Consider the following 18,456-nt stretch of genomic DNA (forward strand, 5'->3'; position numbering starts at 1 on the left):
ATGGACATGAGAGTTGTGTCTCTGTATGCTTTGATGGACCTGCAGTTGTTTTTTGAGAAGAGACATGCGTCTCTTTGTCTTCTGATGGGCATGCAGTTGTTTTAGGACTAGAGTGTTTTGTGGTTGTATTATTTGATACAGTAGCAGTTGTTCTTTGATTTTTTAGCAATATTGCTTGGAGATCTTCTATAGGTTATGTGTGTATTTGTTTTCTTTTTAAAGTTTTTTTTAGGTACAGGGTACATATCCAGAAGGGGGTTTACAGTGAACATAGCTTGTTGTATTCTAGGATGCAAGGCATGTCAGCATTGACTTTGTTTGCATCAAAGTTAACTAGTAATAGACCATTGAGTGTTTGAGACATGGTATTGTTACGTAACTTATACCTTCTTTGAAGACTGTGCTGCTAATGTCAATCAATGTGCAATCTAGGGTTAGACCTTGCGATTTGTGAACATGACAGCATAGAGATAATTGTTCTCTGAGTAAGTATGTGTCTTTGAAAAGAAGGAAATGTGCAATTGTGCAGCCTATTTTTGTAGCTTCTTCAAGTTTGTATAAGTGGATGTTGACAAACTGAATGTTGTCGTCATGTGGATATGTTTGGTAGCCATCAACTTGACCAATTGCTCCCTTGACTGAACCCTGATCTAAATAAAAGTTACGTTTTAGCATTACACTGCAGTTTAGACACAGTGTTAATACTTTTTCTAATCCAATTGACATTTTTTATACTGTTTTCATTTGATTTGACTGCAGCTTCAAATGAGTCATGGTAACCTAATAATTCTTCTTCTTCTCTCCATGGATTAAAAGGTTGCAGTAGGGCCATGTAATAAGGTTCCCAATGTTGCAGAGATTTAAATGATAACTTTATATGATTAATTAGATTGGGCTTGGTTTTATTTTGCTTCCTTCACATAGTTGAGACTAAATATTTTCCAGTTGTCTCATCTGGCGTGACATTGTTTTTGCACTAGTAGTTTTGGGCTATGTCATACAGGCACATGTTGCACAAAGCAAGACTTCTGTTTATGTGGTATGTGTCAATTGAATTTTCTTTTAAAAAAGCCTGGCTGCTGGGATCATTTGTGGCTATTGTTTCTATCTCTTGGTATGATTTTAGTACTCTTTTTCAAGATGAAGCTGGACTATCCACAGCCAATGCACCCAAGAGCCTTCCAGAATCCATACACTATGCTTCCTCAAAGATATAACAATAGCCATCTTCAGTGCACTGACCAAACAAAACTCCTGCTACACTCTCTTCCTGTACACCACACCCAGGAAACCTGATTGGGTGGTCCCCCGATGTCTGCAGACATTCACGACTGTCTGCAGTCCCCTTTCCATGCCAGGTATCCAGACCCAGATGGCACGTGCGGTATCTGCAGACTACCGCCTTGTTCATGGACGGTATGGCCAATAAAAGGGGGTGCAGGGGTTTACACTCATGTTAAAACATGTATTCTATAATGGTGGCTCTTAAAAGAGCCTTTTGTTGTCTTTGTGTTTTTTTAAAAATCTTCACATTTTCATATCCTACATCTACTAACACATGATTTACTGTGCACTCCACCTTTTCCCATTTAAGTTGTTCATATAAACTTTTTTAAAGCATTTGTAACATTGAAACAAAAATGCTAATTTAAATGCACCTCATTGCTCCAAAAGGTATTTACATCATCCAACATAATATTTTAATTTTCTATTAAGATGCCATCACTGAAGCAAACATACACCTTTTTTTAACAAGCTTCCTCTCTTTTTCCATGTCTGGATTGAATGCATTTGAACATCTCCATTTTTGCCTTGCATTAATTGCAGACATTTTAACCTGCACAGTGGAAACAGTTCCATTAGGCTTCTTAAGAAATCCTGAATGGAAAACTGCAACAATACAGCAGTCACTTGGTCCAAACTGGTCCCAACACGATCAACAATCATAATGTATGGATGTTTAAAGGGAACCATATTCTCATACAATGATGACCAAGTTGCCCAGTTTACCCCAGAAACTGCCTGGCAGGAAACATCCACTTCTTGAAATCCAATACTACCACAGACACAAAAGCATTCACTGCAAACCTTCAATGCTTGCATCCAACAATCTCCCACCATCCACACACTCTGCTTCTTAATAGCAACAGACACATCCATCTTTACTGCACAGAACAAACACAACTCACGCTACTTTCTCTTCCTCTAAACCTGAACTCTGAGAGTACACATCTCTTGTTAATTACAGACACCTGCATCAAACACTACTGTGAAACTTTCCAAGATTTCTACTTGCAGATTCAACAACATCTGCATCTAAGAAGACATACTACAGGTATGATTATATTTGAGAACGTATTTACTCCAACTAGTTTACAAATGTATGTATAGAGGGTTCCAACCAATTGCCCTGTAATAAGCTTCTCAATAAGCATATTCTCTGCTTTAACCAATCTATGAAATGCCATATATTGCAGCATTCAGAATATGCTCACATCAAGTGGCAGTTACTTAGAGTTACTTACAATGGTGTGCAATTAAAAACATTTTTTAAAAGCATTTTTTAAGAAAGTGAAAAAATGCACATCTGCATTTATAGCAGCTATGGGTGTAACTTTTTTCTAAAGGAAAGGAAAAGTAGATTGGATAGATGTGTACAACATTTTTAAATGACACTTGGTGTACAGAAGTTTAAATTTTGTCAGTATATACATACTTGCCAACATGACCCATTCCAAACTATAGGTGCTCATCAAGTCTTTTTTTTCTTCTTTGATTCTGTGACTTCTAATACCCTTATCCTCTGTTACACAACTTGGATTAAAAGTCCCAGATAGCAAAAAAGAAAACAGGACTGTAGTATACATTTCAAAAGTGTGACATTTATATGGAATGAAAAGTGAAAAAGCCTGTGCGTATAAAAATATGTCTATTTAGGAGCATTTTCATTAAAGTTAAAACATGCATGTATGCATTTATAGCAGCATTGTGTGTAACTTCTTTCTAAAAGAAACAAAAAGTAGAAGCAAAAGATTGGTGCAACATTTTTAAGTGCCAGTTAGAGTGTGAAAATGTGATACCTTGGCAGTACATACATACCTGCTAACATGACCCATTCCAATCTTTAGGTTCTTATCCACTGCTAGTATTTTTCTGCATTCTGTGACTTGAGGTCCAAGTTTCCTAATGCAAAATGTGCAACTACAACTCCCACATTGCAATTAAAAAAACAACACTTGATAATCACCTACAAATCACAATGGATCCTGTTGGCAGATATGCATGTACTGCCAACATATTAACCTTACACACACCAAATGCCATTTAAAAATCTTCTACACATCTTTCCCATCTGCTTTTCTTTTCTTTTACAAATAATTTACACACAATGCTGCAATAAATGCACATATGAATTTTTTAACTTTCATGAAAATGTTCCTAAAAACAAAAATGTTTAAATGCTCAGCATATTCCAATTTTCATTCCATATACATATCACACTCTCAAAACCTCATTCTTACATTCCTTGCATTGCCACCATTCTCCACCTGCTCACAAATACTTGTATACTGGCAAAGTATATATATACACACCACTTGCATATAAATTACTCTTCGTTGCCAACCTGTACTATAAAATACCTGACACTGCTGCAATAATCCACCATTGCATTACCATTAGGCCACAGTTTCCCTATTCCCCATTCTTCAAAAACACTGCAACACTTTACAAATACATTGCACGACACACACACAGCACTTCTTTCATTAAAATCAGAAGCACAAACACAACCTGGACGTGCACCTTTTTCTCACACCCATTTTTGCCCTGTTCCTTTTAATCACCCAAAACAGTACTCCGATTGTTCTAACAACATAGTTAATGCTCTTTCTATTCCCATCCAACCACCACAATTATAACACCCACTGTGTTGTTCAAAACATCACAATGTCCCTTCTTATTCAATCACATCACCATTCCCTTAATCACTAGCCCAAACCCATCACACCTCTACATACTCTTACTCTTACACCTTCCCAAATACACCTATCATCCCACTACACAATCACACAGCACATTATTAATCTCTACAATCACACCCACACACCCATGCACAACACAATACATGCAAATATATTGCACAACCTTCAAACCCAAACTTTCTTTTTCCCCCAACAGAAAAAAACAGCATGCCTACTAAAAAGCAACTCCATAGAACACAAAGAAATAATAGATCAGATAAGACTAAAAGCAAGCCACATAGTCATCCACCTCTAAAATAATGTATAGAAAATATTAAAACAAAACCGATAGTAACCTAACTCAACAAAAGTAAACCAGCCACCACTAAAAAAATCACGGCCCTTCTTGCAAAAACTAAAAGGTAAAACAATTTACAAACAGAAGCACACCTACTAAATAACCTAACAGTATATCTGCCAATGTTAATGTAGACGCATTCCAAAAAATGTATTTTACAAAACAATGTCCACAATAGAGTTCTTCACAATCTGATAAAAACTGCTGAAAATTCATGATTTGCCCTTAAAACACTACAGCAAAAAACGAATCCCCAAATCTCTAATTGACAATGCTTTTCTACTAAAGAAAATGTTGTTCATTTTGATTTTTAGCAGAATGAAACCACAAACTAAATTAATCAGTAAATTACAAAAAGTACTAAGATTTTAGATACTTCCATCTAAAATCTAGTAAAAGGTTGTAATACGTGTCGATGACATATGGGGGCGCAATATCACAACTCTGTCCAGAGATAAAATCCTATCATGCACTTACAAATATTGGTTTTGTGTTATATTCGAGGGGTATTGCATATAAAGAGATATTATTGTAGAATGTGACTTTAAAACATCGATCTATTAAATAGAGATTAAACCTCATTGGGTCATATATTAGGCTTGTATTACATTGGAGGGATACTGCATCAATCTATATATGTACAACAATGTAAAAAGATATTATTGTAGAATACAACTTTGATCCATTGATCTATATGATATATAATATAATATGTAATATATAGTAAGACACACTTAAGGTATAACACCGGAAAGAAATGACTAGGACTGGACTACCGAAACTGTAATCACCATATCACATCTACATCCAGACATGGAGGTGAACCGTAGTGAAATGCATAACATGCATGGATACATTTGAAATAAGGTTATCATACATGATGCTAGGAAATATTAATGCATTTAATAGAATTAGGGGATTAAAAAGTTAAAAATAATGATTATTAAAGCAGAAGCTTTTGTTTACAATGGCTGCGAGTGTGACGTCATTGTCTGTGCGTACGCGCGACATCATCGCGCAATACGTGTGTGACGTCATCGCATTCTCGTACGTGTGACGTCACCGCAATGCGGGCCGTAATTTCGATCATTTCTGGCGCTTTTAAAAGGAAGCATAGTCTCGTGTGACTCCCCTTTGGAGCATTTTTCAAGATTGGAACCTGGGATATAGCCCATTAAATGGTGAGTGCAAACCCATCTTTAAACTCAAAGGGACAGTGCTAGCTTATTGTGTCTCCATCCATTAATTGGAAACTTAAAAAAGGAAAAAAGGTCTGTGTTAATTGGATTTAACATAAAGGGCTAAGAGAGATGGGGAATCTTGATTATTAGTAAAAGAAGAACATGCTATATATAACAGATGATGGACACAATTCATAAACGATTTTACTAAGTTGAGATTATTATTTTGTAGGTGTTTCTTGAACTTTGGAGCTTAAAAACCAACACATTTTAGGGTTACGGGAATTTACAATACTCACCCTTTTCTGATCCAATATAATCATCCCTACAGGTGGGTGAACTTTTCAATCATTCATGTTTTCAATTCATGGGACACCAGATACTCTTCATAACAATATATAACAAATTAGGGTTTTTCTATATAGGATTGAAACAAATGCTCAAATGAAATTGCCGGACATTGAGAACCAAAATCAAAAAGATATAGGAAGTATATATGGGGTAAGCATAAATCCCATAAAATGTTTTAACTTTCTGTCTAATAGAGCATCAATCAGATTTTTTGACACACTCATAATTTTTAATTGACAATGCACATTTTGGGTTTGGTGTAATTGGTTCACAAGGTGTGTGGGCTTTAAACTCAAATATAGCGGCAACCAACCACACAAGCGTTTTATATAATGACGGTTATTTGACCACACTTTTGTGCTACATATATCAGAAAGCCCTGTTTGTAGAATATAGAAAAACTGTTTATTCTTATGGATCAAAGAGTTTTGGACTGAGACACTAATTTATGGTTTCAATTTATATTTTCTCTTTGAAACTGGAATTTAATTGCTTGAACATTGCGTGATTTTCCCATCATCCTGACCTGACATGTGACACTGTATGGTATGGTTTTTAAAAAAAACTTTATATACTTGATGAATGTGAAATCTGTACAGCCTTGAGAACGACCAGAGGTCGAAACACGTGTCGGCTGTGTGTTTGCATGAAGAATTAAAACCACTCATTTTTGAGATATATCATGCCAATTGACTCTTTGGATTGATTTGGAAAGAATCTATGGATAAGAATGTTGGACTTGTAAAATAATAATTTCTGTAACTAAAGTAAAAGTGTATGGTTTGAGCGCAAGATATCCGCCCGAACCATGATATACATTTATCATTTAAATCTCTGCAACATAGAGAACTTCATTACATGGCCCTACTGCAACTTTGTAAACCTTGGACACAAGAAGTAGAATTATTAAGTGACCATGACTCATTTGAAGCTTCATTCAATTTCAATCATTCATGTTTTCAATTCATGGGACACCAGATACTCTTCATAACAATATATAACAAATTAGGGTTTTTCTATATAGGATTGAAACAAATGCTCAAATGAAATTGCCGGACATTGAGAACCAAAATCAAAAAGATATAGGAAGTATATATGGGGTAAGCATAAATCCCATAAAATTTTTTAACTTTCTGTCTAATAGAGCATCAATCAGATTTTTTGACACACTCATAATTTTTAATTGACAATGCACATTTTGGGTTTGGTGTAATTGGTTCACAAGGTGTGTGGGCTTTAAACTCAAATATAGCGGCAACCAACCACACAAGCGTTTTATATAATGACGGTTATTTGACCACACTTTTGTGCTACATATATCAGAAAGCCCTGTTTGTAGAATATAGAAAAACTGTTTATTCTTATGGATCAAAGAGTTTTGGACTGAGACACTAATTTATGGTTTCAATTTATATTTTCTCTTTGAAACTGGAATTTAATTGCTTGAACATTGCGTGATTTTCCCATCATCCTGACCTGACATGTGACACTGTATGGTATGGTTTTTAAAAAAAACTTTATATACTTGATGAATGTGAAATCTGTACAGCCTTGAGAACGACCAGAGGTCGAAACACGTGTCGGCTGTGTGTTTGCATGAAGAATTAAAACCACTCATTTTTGAGATATATCATGCCAATTGACTCTTTGGATTGATTTGGAAAGAATCTATGGATAAGAATGTTGGACTTGTAAAATAATAATTTCTGTAACTAAAGTAAAAGTGTATGGTTTGAGCACAAGATATCCGCCCGAACCACGATATACATTTATCATTTAAATCTCTGCAACATAGAGAACTTCATTACATGGCCCTACTGCAACTTTGTAAACCTTGGACACAAGAAGTAGAATTATTAAGTGACCATGACTCATTTGAAGCTTCATTCAATGCAAATGAAAGCAGCATAACTAATGTCAATTTCAAACAATACAATGAAATGTTTGACAATGAAAGCCAACAAGAGGAATTCATTGAAGCTGTAATAGATAAAAAAGACTCCTGAGGGTAGTCAACTTTCCCTTTCAGGAAGCTACTTACCACTTGGAGAACCACTCATTTTAGTTGAAGCCGACATATCCTTGAATGAGGTAGAAAACATCATGTATCAATCTAAACAATCTGGCAAAAACTTGTCAGTGCTAAACTCACAGCCAAATGATGAGCAACTCACCACTTATTTAGAAGTCACATAAGGCATTGAACATGGTTTTAATCAAGAAACTAAAAGGTGTAGCTGAAACAATTGCAAATCTCTACTCTTGTATGTAAGTGATGAAGCTAGTTCTGGTAAAACATTCTTAATTAAATTAATAAGAACATTTTAACAAAACTTAACTAACAGAAATCTTTCATCTGTTGTAACAGCACCCATAGGTTTAGCTGCCTACAACCTAGGAGGTGTAACATTATACCAACTACTGCTCCTCCCGGTGGAACACAAAAATAAATTAGAATACTAATGATCTGCAGAAGCTGCTACTGAAGTACGTATAATTCTGAAACAAACAAAAGTGCTCCTGATAAATGAAGTAAGCATGGTTTCCAACCTTGTCTTGGCTTTAATTAATCTCCGAATGCAAGAGGTCCTAAAAACCAACTATGAAGAACTGTTTGGTGGGTAACACATTATGGTTTTTGGAGACTTCCTACAGTTAACACCAGTAAAAGGTCAACCTATTTTCAAAACATTAGGACATACGCAATGCCAATACGCACTCGGCAGCATTGGAAATGTAAACCTCTGCCAAGTTTTTGCTACAGAGAACTGAAACAAAACATGCTTCAGACTGCAGATCTCAACCATGCTAACATTATAAAAAGCAATAGAACTGGTCTGCTCACTAAAGTTTCACAGTCCATGTTAAATACTAGACTAATCCATGAGCTATATGGGCAAAACTCTTCTGCTCCTGATGTCATGGAAGAATAAACTCAACAAAATATACAATGCATGTTGGTAATGCCAGCTCTTACAAGCTGTAGTCAATTCACGGATACAATGTTGAAAAAAGAAATGCAACCCATGCTATATATCAGCTCTACAGATAAACTTGAAGTGCACGGCATGACACTCCCTATGTGTCAACAATCAACAGGATGACTAAATAGCTTAGAACAATGTCTCTCAAACATAGCTGGATTAGAACAACTGTTAACTCTGTGTCTAGACTGTAGAGTAATTATAAAATGTACTTTCACATAGAACAAGGTTCAGTCAATGGAGCAATTGTTAAAGTTGTTGGCTTCCAAACATATCCACATGACAACAGCATCCACTTTGACAAACTTGCAGAAGTTACAAAAATAGTCCCGCAATAGCACATTCCCTTCCTTTCAAAGACATGTATGTACACAGAGAGCAATTCTCTCTATCTCTTGCATATGCTGTCACTATTCACAAATCACAAGGTCTAACCCTAGATCACGCATTGATAGACATTGGCAGCACAGTCTTTAAAGAAGCTATGAGTTCTGCAGCACTTTCAAGTCTGCATACACTGAATCCTCTATACTCCTAGTTAACTTTGAAGAAAGCAAAGTCATGTTGACAATCCTTGCATCCTAGACTGCAACAGGCAACATGCACTGTACACCCCATCTAGAAATGTACCCTGTACCTTAAAAAAGAATATTTTTGAAAAGAAAACTAATACAACAGAACCTATAACAGATCTCCCAATAACACCACAAAAAAATAAAAGAGCAACTACTGCTCTTTCAAATAATACAACTACAGATCTGTCTAGTTCAAAATCAACTGCATATCCATCAGAAAACAAAGAGACAAATGTGTCTTCTCAGAAAATAACTGTGGGCCCATCAACGGATACAGAGGTACAACTCTCTTGTCCATTTAAATTAAGCAACACAACTGAAGAAAAATGCAATGCAAATTTAGCAATCAATCTTCTCTTCCAATTGCCACCAATTCTTTACAACATTTACTTAAATGGCTCAGATTAGTTGTGTTTGCAAATGCTTATCTTTCATAGAAATGCCACATATAATCCTGGGAGCACTTACAGTGTCTCAGATACAATGCATGTTTTGGACTATTGTACAGGAATGGTAAAATGTACCATTAGCACACAGGAGATCAGATCCACAAGAATGCCTAATGTCCTTACTAAATGTACTGGAAACCAAAAACATCCCAGTTTTTCATTCACATGGAAACAAACATGCACCCTCTGCAACCATGTTTTAGAAGCGCACATCCCTACTGCACGTTGTGTGTATGTATCCATATCAAATTCTGAATCCAGCCCATTATAACAGCTTCTGCAGACTGCAGATCATTGCATAGTATACCCTTTTTGTAATTCAGACCATCGTTCCAACATGCAAACAAACTCACATGGCCAATATGTGATACTAATGCTTCTAGGGTACAATGCAGATGGTACCATATATAACTGTAAGCTACGGCCAAGTATCTCTTTGCAAAACAGTAGGTATATTCTACCAAACCGCTGTTACAACCATTATAGGCCACTATACTGCATATGTCAAAAAAAGTGGTTAGGTTGAATGTAATGGCACCTCAGTTACTCAAAAACATAGGTTACCAGTACATCTAACAAATGCCTACTTAATATTCCTTCAGCCAAAATTTACTCACTAAACTGTAGCACAATAAACAGTTAGCATACGCCAACGGGTATCTAATTACATCCATAATACTACAATAGTACTTTTAAAAGCCAAGATATTTAGAACACAGCAACAGGTATCTAACTACTTCAAAAATCCCCTTCATTGCAATACACTTCAAATACAACATCACAGTTCATGCTACTGCAAAACTTCTGTACAGTCAAATATAGTTAGAATACGCCAACTGGTATCTAACTACTTTAAACATTCCCTTAATTACAACACAATTAAAACAAGCATGCTATCACACTTACACTCACATAATTATAATAGATTATTTTAATTCTTAGTTTTTTTTTTCTCTCAATGACCCGATGATTAGTTCATGTCAATAGAACAAGAGTGTAGCACTACGAGGGTAAAAAAAAGTGAATGTGTATATAAAATTGTATGCAATTAAAGCTTTTGAACTATCCTGTTTAAAAGATTATACAGTTCCAAAGAAAAAGAAGCAGGTATTCCAACTTTATTACTGTATGCAACTAAGTAACCATACCAAGTATCAACAAATGTGTTGATTAGTGCTACATATTCCATAAGCACTATCCTCAATTGTACTACAATCATAAATACCATATACAATTCAATTCTATCATTCCACCATATTACAAATACTGTATTCTCCCCCTACATTACCTATAATTACTATACACAAATTACTGCAGTGTGCGTCGCCAGTGGCCAGATTAGAATTAAACCATATAACAAATACGTACAATGCACCTTCAAATAATAAAACTCACCTTGAACCTCCTGCAATCTAAATGATGTTCACGGACAACAAAAGGGCCTGTGGTCTCGGCGGCATCTAGACACCTTTTTTTGCACCTATAAAAACAGACCCATAAACAGCTCCATGTCAACTTTATTGCGCTCCCCCACCGTTTTCAGGCCATCTTTTTGTCCACCAAATAACCCAAAATGTGTTTTCCAGACTTTTGTCTCATTGCGCTATCCGCAGACACTGGCGGCTGTCCACGGATCCAACATGGTGATGGTTTAAAAAAATATGGTTCACCTCACGCTTTTCAACATCCAATCAGCAGGCAGATACAATGTTTGCGGCAATCACATTGGGAAGTGAGTCTGTGGGCCTAGCCCACATATCACACATTTTAAAAAAATACTTTTTGGCCATTTCTTTAAAAAACTACAGGGCGGATTTACACCAAATATAAAAAAGCCGCTCCAGACACACATTTGGTGAAAATCCGTCCAGCGGTTTGGGCTGTAGGCACGGGCAACGTATTTGTTCAATTGTGTCTACGAGGATTTCCACACATTTTGGGACCCCCCTATAACTTTGCCCATCCTAGATGAAATAAACCAGACTCTACAGAATCATTCTGAAGGTATCACATACGTTTTATGTAAAGTTTGGTGAGGATTCGTTCAGTGGGGGGAAAGTTATAACCCGCCCAAAAAGTGCTCTTTCTATTAGTTGAGCAACAACTTAACCATACCTACAGGGCCGCTACCGCAGGCCCTGTAATATGTTTTATGTATCCTTGATTTGACAGTCCTCTATTTTGGACTGTTGAACTATTTCTGTTCTATTGCTGTGTTGGTTAATCAGACCCTCTAGGTCACAGTGATTTTGCAGTCCTGCAAAATGGCAGTTTTAAAAAAAAAGGCGCGAACATGGCAGTTTATGAAAAAACACCAGCAAAAATTGACGTTTCTGAAAAATAAGTTATTTAAAAACAAAGAAGGCACAAGGGGCCAGGATCTGAAAACTTTTTTTGATGCAAGAAATTAAATGCTGAAGCACATCTCATCATAGCACCAAAACAGAAGAGCAGCCCAATCCACAAAGGAGATCTCAATGGGCGCATTTTAATTTGGCCTTCTTCGCACCTTTTCGCATTTGTGTAAATCAGGAGCAGTTTCTACACATTTTAAAGCGCATCCCAAATTTACAAACAATATGTGAATTCAAATGTGCAGCAATTGTAGGCATCCCTATGTGCCTGCTTTGAATGGGTGCTGACGTGTCCCACTGCATGACAGGGTCTTTCCTGACCATGTCATGCCATTTAGTGTGAGTTCAGAGGTTTGAACCACTGCTGTCTCACTTGCATTTCTGTTCCTCAAATGGTATAGAAATGACATTTGTTTTGGGTCATATTTTACAGTGCAGGCCCTTCATGAGCCAGTCACTGTGAAATGTGCTGGGAGCCTATAGAACATTGTTGGGAGAGCATGTTCGACACTGATGTATTTAAGGTGACTGGCTAACGCACCATTTGCACTACAGATCAGCTCCATGGAAATGTGCAGGTCTCCTTTGAGAAGAAGGTGACCTTCTCATTTCCAAAAAATGGTTATCTACAATTAGCATATCCTCTGCTCTATTTTTAGATGCCCCATTTTCTGAAAATGGTCAAAAAATGAGGGAAAGGAGAACGAGGGGGATTGATGTGGAGTGTGAAGGCCCTCAAACACTCATGCCAGAAAAAATAAAACTCATTGGGGAAAAGGCCAAGAGGGTCTTGCAAGGATAACAAGTTTAATTACGCCCAAAATAGGCATGCCAGCAAAGAACTCTGCTGCCCAAGAACGTTCTGTCAAAGAATGGTACAAGCAGAATGATATAAATCATCATCAGTGACATAAACATATGCAGTAAAAACCTGCGTGGCTGGTTGATGAGACCTTATACATTAAGTAGAAAAAGAGGGTCAGGCGCGCACTCTGGTTCCAAGTCATTTAATCCTGATGCAAGTAATAACAGGGTTGAATCCCAACACAGTTCAAAAAATAATAACAGGGCTGAATCCCAGATGCAAATAGTCCCAACAATGTTCAAAAATTACCAGGGTTAAATCCCAACTGCTACAGTTCCAAAGCACAATAGTTAGTTCTACTCCTCCATGTACTTTCAAGTCTCTAACTCTCATCAGGGAGGCTGTGATAGCTGTGTTCCTTTTCAGGTGTTGCTAATTACTTTTTTCAATTTCATTCAATTTCAGTCTCAAAGGATTCTGGTTATTGTAGTGATGGCACAAGTGTTTCATTCAGGAGACCAGGAACCAACTCCCCTCCAAACACAAATCTTACCCACAATTGGGGGAGGGGAGAAAACCCTGAATATGGCTCTCCAAAGTGGGGGCATAATAGCCCCGGTGCTGCTGCCTCTGGAGACCGTGTCTCCTGTAACATTAAGTAGAAAAAGAAGGTCAGGCGCGCACTCTGGTTCCAAGTCATTTAATCCTGATGCAAGTAATAACAGGGTTGAATCCCAACACAGTTCAAAAAATAATAACAGGGCTGAATCCCAGATGCAAATAGTCCCAACAATGTTCAAAAATTACCAGGGTTAAATCCCAACTGCTACAGTTCCAAAGCACAATAGTTAGTTCTACTCCTCCAAGTACTTTCAAGTCTCAAACTCTCATCAGGGAGGCTGTGATAGCTGTGTTCCTTTACAGGTGTTTCTAATTACTTTTTTCAATTTCATTCAATTTCAGTCTCAAAGGATTCTGGTTATTGTAGTGATGGCACAAGTGTTTCATTCAGGAGACCAGGAACCAACTCCCCTCCAAACACAAATCTTACCCACAATTGGGGGAGGGGGGAAAACCATGAATATGGCTCTCCAAAGTGGGGGCATAATAGCCCCGGTGCTGCTGCCTCTGGAGCCCGGGTCTCCTGTAACATTAAGTAGAAAAAGAAGGTCAGGCGCGCACTCTGGTTCCAAGTCATTTAATCCTGATGCAAGTAATAACAGGGTTGAATCCCAACACAGTTCAAAAAATAATAACAAGGCTGAATCCCAGATGCAAATAGTCCCAACAATGTCCAAAAATTACCAGGGTTAAATCCCAACTGCTACAGTTCCAAAGCACAATAGTTAGTTCTACTCCTCCAAGTACTTTCAAGTCTCAAACTCTCATCAGGGAGGCTGTGATAGCTGTGTTCCTTTTCAGGTGTTGCTAATTACTTTTTTCAATTTCATTCAATTTCAGTCTCAAAGGATTCTGGTTATTGTAGTGATGGCACAAGTGTTTCATTCAGGAGACCAGGAACCAACTCCCCTCCAAACACAAATCTTACCCACAATTGGGGGAGGGGGGAAAACCATGAATATGGCTCTCCAAAGTGGGGGCATAATAGCCCCGGTGCTGCTGCCTCTGGAGCCCAGGTCTCCTGTAACATTAAGTAGAAAAAGAAGGTCAGGCGCGCACTCTGGTTCCAAGTCATTTAATCCTGATGCAAGTAATAACAGGGTTGAATCCCAACACAGTTCAAAAAATAATAACAGGGCTGAATCCCAGATGCAAATAGGCCCAACAATGTTCAAAAATTACCAGGGTTAAATCCCAACTTCTACAGTTCCAAAGCACAATAGTTAGTTCTACTCCTCCAAGTACTTTCAAGTCTCGAACTCTCATCAGGGAGGCTGTGATAGCTGTGTTCCTTTTCAGGTGTTGCTAATTACTTTTTTCAATTTCATTCAATTTCAGTCTCAAAGGATTCTGGTTATTGTAGTGATGGCACAAGTGTTTCATTCAGGAGACCAGGAACCAACTCCCCTCCAAACACAAATCTTACCCACAATTGGGGGAGGGGGGAAAACCATGAATATGGCTCTCCAAAGTGGGGGCATAATAGCCCCGGTGCTGCTGCCTCTGGAGACCGGGTCTCCTGTAACATTAAGTAGAAAAAGAAGGTCAGGCGCGCACTCTGGTTCCAAGTCATTTAATCCTGATGCAAGTAATAACAGGGTTGAATCCCAACACAGTTCAAAAAATAATAACAGGGCTGAATCCCAGATGCAAATAGTCCCAACAATGTTCAAAAATTACCAGGGTTAAATCCCAACTGCTACAGTTCCAAAGCACAATAGTTAGTTCTACTCCTCCAAGTACTTTCAAGTCTCAAACTCTCATCAGGGAGGCTGTGATAGCTGTGTTCCTTTTCAGGTGTTGCTAATTACTTTTTTCAATTTTGCATCTGGGATTCAGCTCTGTTATTATTTTTTGAACTCTGTTGGGATTCAACCCTGTTATTACTTACATCAGGATTAAATGACTTGGAACCAGAGTGCGCGCCTGACCTTCTTTTTCTACTTAATGAGACCTTATACATGGTCAGCCTGCTCTATAGGAGATGCCAAGCCATTGGCCACAGCCCCCTCTCTCTGTTTCCATGACGTGGGTTCTGCTGGGCTCATCATCACGAGGGAACCAAGGTCGAGTTTGCAATTAGTTACTATGTAAGACAACGCTACTCTATCATTATGTCGGGCATCTGGGAGGCTTGGGGACTGACACAGGGGAGTCTTAAGTTCAGGCTGTCCCACGCATTCTTCAGTCAATCTGTGTTGCACCACCCGCACCCAAGGCTTACAGCCTTCCATTTTACTATAATGTATTGCTACCTGTACCTCGCATTACACATCTTCTCATAGTGGGGTTAAGATGATATGGTTGTTTCCTCAGATTTTTAATGGCTTAGTATTTTATGGTCATTGGTCTGGGGTCACCTACTATTGTGGAATTCAGGGGTCTCAGGACTGGAACAGTTGTGGGTGCCTTAACTCATGGTTGCTAGGTGGGGGTCAGAGGCCTGCTTTGGCCTGGCTGTGATGAACATGGACTGTGAGGCACATGGTACTGTCTTGTGGCACAATACATTCCTTCTCGGGATAACACGTATTGGCAACGGTTGGTGAACAAAGGAGAGTTTCTTATGGAAGCTAACAGTGTGGGTCTCTCCATCATCAGTGCATGGGTCTAGATTTCTTCATTAGGTGGGTGGTCTGTGTCTACCGCGCAGCCATGCAGGCCCGAATGTTTCTACCATAGCTAGTAAATGGTGCCTGTTTATATGCGAGCACTAAGTCTAAGCATCTATATTTTACATAGTATTGTGTCCACGCTGGGTCCCTAAGCACGGCCCCTTACCCCATGCACATCAAAAGTGTATTTATAGGATTCACCTTACTCAAAAGAGCCTAGGGGTGTGGGATATGTTCATCCCCTTCCCAACAAGTGGTAGGCAAGAAAGCAGAGTGAGAGCAGTGGGTCAAAGGGGAAGTGGGGGGCAAGAGTGGAAGCAGTTATGTGGTTGGCTAGAAATCAGGGAGGGAGCGGTGGGTCATAAATCAGAGAGGGAGCAGAGGTTCAGAAAGTAACAGACGTGTGGTCTAGGGGGAAGCAGTGGGCCAGAAAGCAGAGAGGGAGCGGTAGGCCAGAAAGAAGCAGTGACCTGCAGATTGGCAAGACTGTGATAGAATGGCAACAAGTATGCAAGATGCAGAAATAGCACAAAAGAATGAAGGACTGAATCCTGCAGGAGGAATTGGGCAGTGTAAGGTGTGAGTTGGGAGTATGATTTGGAGTGTAGCGGGGTCTGGGTAGTGCAAATTGTAACTTGGCAGTGTGACAGACAGTACGTGTATGACTAAGAGAAAGGTTCGGGAATGCAAGTTGTGATGGGGAATTGGTGAGATATGTGAAGTGTGTTGGTGAGAGAGGTATGTGGTTGTTTGAGGGATTGGAGAACATAAGTAGGGGAATATTGTCAGCATTACAACAGATCATGATCAATACAGTTGACAATAGGCATGCACATTAAACCAAAAATAAATGTAGCCAGTACAACACTGTTCTGCAAAGCCACAGAAATCTGTTACTCTTCTAATTAAATTGATACAAAATGTACAATTAATGACACACTGGCACTCCTGTAACCTTACACACTGCGTCTTTCCTGCAATGTGTCAATTTCACACCATCCAGTCAATAGAAAATGTGCTGCAAAAATACAGCAAAAAAGAAATGTTTATGCCGCAAAATTTGCCATTTCATGCTGCAATATCCTGTAGGGTGTTGTTAATATTGGCATTAAAACCACCTCTCAAGAGTATAGCTGACCCTCAGCCGTTTTTACCACAAAAGGCGAATTACTGTGCCTGTTTCATCTTTATGATTGGGATCACTGTCACTGTTGTTTTTTAGAAGTGTGTGGCAAGAGTAGTTGATTCAGCCTCTACTCAGCCTTTTATTCTTGTGGGGCAGTAGTTATTTCATCACATATGGTGCAGACACCTTGCAAGTGGCCACTGGTGGTATCAAGCACTCTGCAGGTGGTTAACATCTCTGAATGAATGGTGAACCCTCACACCATACACACCAAAACCTGACATTTAAAAAAGATACAGCTAGACAAGTAAGATATTAAAAAGATAGCAAACATTGTAGCACACATTTGAGTAAAAATGTCAAAATGAGAAAAGCACCACGTTGATCCTATATATATAATTCCCTTAGAATGTGTACTGGGAGCTGAGCATGCACACAGCTATCCATACTCTGAAACCAGGGTAACATTTCCCTCTGATAAAGTAATAATTATCTTCAAACAGCCATTGGACCACAATGTTCATGCATGATTTAATAGTCATGTTATGCTCAAAGACAAACTTTAACATTACCGTATCATTATATCACAGTTGTGAACATTTTTATGGCAGGGAGAGTGCTGTGAAAAATTAAATGAGCACCAAGCCCAGACTGAATTATGTACTTAGTGATTGAAGCACCTAACTCCTTAATCACAGCTATATTTTTCAAATATAAAGATCTGTAGTCATTTTTATGTTCCTGAAATGTTCTTTCAATTTGAGCATCAAAACAAGCTGTAACCCTCATTTCTAATATTTCTCCCCTTCCCCTTTCACATAATTTTATTTTGAAAGATTACAATAGGTGTTCACTAGTCTATCCATCTAGGGATGATACACTTAAGTTATACAATAATGTGTATAGATATTCTAGGTTCTGATAGTGTATTTTGTTCAGCAAGACACATTTTACCTTGTTTTTATGACTATGATGTATACTAGAAATGATCATTAGTTATACACTTGGAAACATTTTAAAAAGAGACCGTTTACAATGTTAGTAACATTTGATTGTTTCCTTTTTAATATCTGCC

The sequence above is a fragment of the Ambystoma mexicanum genome, chromosome 5q (assembly GCF_040938575.1).
Source record: "Ambystoma mexicanum isolate Mex_15411 chromosome 5q, UKY_AmexF1_1, whole genome shotgun sequence".
Lineage (NCBI taxonomy): Eukaryota > Metazoa > Chordata > Amphibia > Caudata > Ambystomatidae > Ambystoma > Ambystoma mexicanum.